This window comes from Protobothrops mucrosquamatus, unplaced genomic scaffold (assembly GCF_001527695.2).
Source record: "Protobothrops mucrosquamatus isolate PMUCROS unplaced genomic scaffold, P.Mucros_1.0 scaffold1074, whole genome shotgun sequence".
NCBI classification, from domain to species: domain Eukaryota; kingdom Metazoa; phylum Chordata; class Lepidosauria; order Squamata; family Viperidae; genus Protobothrops; species Protobothrops mucrosquamatus.
In genome coordinates, this window is record NW_015387302.1 from 496,960 (window position 1) to 501,392 (window position 4,433).

The window sequence follows — 4,433 nt, forward strand, 5'->3', positions numbered from 1 at the left end:
TTTTATTGGAATGACGTGCTCACCACCCACACTTTCACTCTTGGACTCATTCTTCCCATTCACTCACTTGATTTTTACAACCAGAGCTGGCCAAGCTTTTTGTTGGGACAGGGGGTTCTGCCTGGATCTTTTATTGAGAAAGTGAAGCCTCTAAGGAACTGAACAATTGCTTTCATAGCTTCCCCCTGGAAGAAAATATGCACACACCTATAAAAGAGCAACCATCAATAGTTTCTAAAAAGGAGACACAGCCCAGCATTCCTGTAATAGAAAGAATAGTATCCCAGACTCCTTGAGGACAAAAAAGGTGAATATTGGTGATGGAAAATTCAATTATTTGGGGAACAGTAACTATAGTCTGCAGACTGAACAGTCAATCTAGGGAAATATGTTGTCTCTCTGGAACAAAAATCAAAGATGTAACTGAGAAACTTATTAAATAATCAACTCCATGGATTACTATCACTTTCTTTTCCTACCCATGGGGACCAATGATGCAACAATGAATCTAAAAACAATGACAAGAGATTATGAACAGCTAGGGAAGAAAGTTCAAGAATAAGGAACTCAAGTGGTGTTTTCATCTATACTTCCAACAAAAGGCCAATATCCAATGAGGAGCAAAGGATTTTAGAAATGAACCACTGGCTTAAAAATGGGTGTCATCAAGAGAACTTCAGTTTCCTAGACCATGGTCTGCATTACCTACATGAAAGGCTACTGGCAAGGGATGTAGTGAATCTTACAAGAACTGGAAAGAACATATTCAGAAAACAACTGGCTCATCTTTTCAGAAGGGCTTTAAACTAAAATTGAGGGGGGACGGAGCCAATCTTCAAGGCCTTTAGAACCTGATTCCAAGCAAAACTCACTAGATAACCAATCATATAAGGAGGTAGGGAGTAAAGAGAAAGAAGGGAAAAAAGGAAAAACACAGTGAAGTAGAGAGTGATGGAAAGGATGGAAAACCCAGATACAAAGTAGGAGATATAAGAAACATACCCAAGACCCATAAAGGACTCAAATGTTTATATGTGAATGCTCAAAGTTTAGGAAACAAACAGGGTGAACTTGAAATACTAGTACATAAAGGTAAATGTGATATAGTTGTCATACTGAAACATGGTGGGATGAAACTCATGACTGGAATGTACTGATAGAAGGATACAAACTATTCAGAAGAAACAGACCTAACAAAAGAGGAGGTGAAGCTGCATTATATAAAAAAGATTACTACATCTCTACAGAAGTCCACAAAACCAAGGATGCAAATTTCCTATAATTCATATGAGTTAATATAAAAGGAAAAAAGAACAACATTGCTATAGGCATATTCTACATGCCACCCAACCAAGCAGAAGAAATAGATGAACTTTTTGCTAAAAAACTAACAAATGTATGTAGGAAATATACCACAGTAGTAATGGGAAACTGTAACTACCCTGATTCCAACTGGGAAACAAACTCTGCAGCAAGTGGAAGATAAATTAGATTCCTAATCAACCTAGCTGACAATTTTATCATCCAAAAAGTAGAGGAAGAAATTACAGGGAAAACTATACTAGACCTAATTCTTACTAACAGAGAAGAAGTGATAGAGGGAGTTGAAGTTGCTGGAACTTTGGGTGCGAATGACCACATCATATTGGAATTCAATATAATGTAAACACAAGCAATAGAACATAATACAGCCAGTGTCTGAAACTTCAAAAGAGTTGATTATAGCAACTGAAATGAAAATCCTAAAGGGGAAAACAACTCAAGAAGTGTGGAAAATATGATCATAAAAGCCCAATCCAGGACAACACCACTAAAAAAGAAAAACAAGAAATCAAAGAATAAACCAGCAGAGTTGCACAAAGTTCTCTCTGATAAAGTGAAAGACAAAAAAGACAAGTACAAAAAGGTGGTCTTTTTGGTAAGCCTCTGTAATGCCTGCATTTCACAAGTTGCACTGGTTTCTGGTAGGCTTCTCAAATACAACCAAAGGTGTTGATTATCAAATATATTCAGGGGACAGGGCCAGATTATTTGCAGGGATCCCCTATTTCCTATTATTTCAACCATTCTCAAGGTTTGACAGAGGGGACATTCCCCTATATTAAAAAGAATAAAACTTAGAAGAGGTACTTTCTCTATCATGGCACTTTTGCTGTGAAATAGCATACCCCTCCCTCCATGATCAAGATTCAATTGGTCCCAACATTGTCAGATTTTTGTAAGGTGTTTAGGATCGTGTTCTCAGGCATTAGGTTAGGGCACTATGTGTGCCCATTTTTATGAAGTGTTAGTCAAATATATGAGTGGCTTAGGACATGATGTATTTTTAGATTTGTTTGTTGTTTTAATTTATTTTATCCTCTCAGACTCACATCAGCAAATTGTACAGATAAATTGAACCTCTAAATGAGAGAGAATGAAAGAGAATGAGAGAGGGAAGGCACACATGATTAAGATATCATGGTTGACAGACTGTTTTTCTCACTTCAGAGCAAGTACTTGAAGATGTTTATGTTTTGTTTATTACAGTTTTATTTGCTGAAAATGGGCCATAAAATGAGCATATGGGCCCAGAATATTTTTATTCATTTTTATATATGTTGCTTATAGAACATCAGTTTGGTATAATGGAGAGAAGAAGTCTGTGGAAACATTTATTTATATCCCAATTCAGTGATGAAGGTCACCGCATGTGTCTCGATGACTGAAAACCATAGTTATTACTCAAAGTATTGGGAGGATAAAATGGAGAACAATTTCCCCGGGTTCCATTGAATGTAAAAAATAATAAATAATCTTACTGGAATTTAGTTAAAATTTTTCAACATTCTGGCTGAATCTTAGAAATGGACCTTAGTTTTATATGCATGAAGAAAATTCCAATTTTAATATTTAATCTTAGCCATCTTCAGAAAATGAGCACTTTCTGTGATGGAAGTGCTTCAGGATCCAAATGGATAATAGTGGGCTGGGACAGGTTGTCTAGTACTGCATTTACCTTTGTTTTTGTGGTTTAGGAGAAAATCAGTGGATACTTTAACTGAGAAACATTACTAATTCCTTTCCCTCTTTTTGTTTTTTCTAACCCCAAGGAATGCTGGAAAGAAATTTTGTAAAGAGGATCAGGCCTTTGTTGGTCTGTCTCTTTCTCTATCATTAGGATGCCTATCCAAAACCTAAACAATATGGGATCAAATTTGGTGTGGTGGCAGAAACTGGCAAAGATATCTAGACTTAAAAGGAGTGTGTCTCTCTGGAATAAGCAGTTGTGCAGTTGCTCAAAATATTGCTGAATGTTCCATTCTTCTTCCTCATCATGAGACTCAGAGCAGAACATAGAGTACCTTATGCTTCCTAGTACACACATAAAAACAAAACCAAGCAAACATAATACAAGGAGAGAACAGAATCACACCCACAGAGATAATACGTAGAGACTCATCCTGATTTTTTGGGGAAAAAGTAAACACACATGCAACCCTCACCAGGTAACAAAAATGGACACCTTCTATAGCCACTGTTAGTAAAAAATGGGAAAGAATTCTAGAAATGATACTCTACATGTTAATGTTTCAGAATTCAGATGTTTTGCCTGAAAAGAACTGTCCAAGTTTACTTCAGATAAAATCACTTGGGCCATTATCAGTTAGTGTATTGTCTTAAGCATCTGCTTCTCTTAATATTTAAATATGTTTTTATGAGACTTCCCTCATTCACATTCAGGTTTTTGTTCAATTATTTAATCCACAGCCATGGGCATGACTAAATGTAATGTTTTTTCTCCTTGCTGTTTCCTTAGCTTTTTCCTTGCCCTTCCTTCCAACCTTTTCTGTTTTCTCCTGCACTGTTACAATTAGGTTATAACCATATGAGTGTAATTACTCTGATTGCATTTATTAACAGCTACTAGTTATGATGCTCCTAAGGAAACCTCTTAGTGTCAGTAATCAAGAAATCACAGTGAAGATGTGTTCATGTCCTGTTTGTGGGTTTCTGAGGGACATCTGATTATTTACTGGTAAAAAAAATACTGAGCTAAATTAACTTTTAATCTAATCCAGCAACATTCCTTTTATTTTTTTCTTGGGTTTTTAGTTGTATATTAGTATGTAGATTTGCAATTAAATTGTAATTTTCCACTATGAATACATATGATAATTCACATGTACAGGAGGGACCTATTTGCTATTTCTTTATGGAAAGATTTTTTCCATCTCTCTGAAATTAAGATTTTTTTCTAGTGGTGTTCACACCATCTTCACATTTATTTTTCTTTTTTTCTTTTCATTTTTGGCTGGGTTTATATCCTGCAATTCCTCCAAAGTGGAAGGAGACTTCATTTTATCTCCATAATGGCAACCCTGTGAGGTAGATTGGCCTGAAGGAGGGTGACTGGTCCAGAGTTTCCATGGCTAAGAATGGATCTCTCCCAC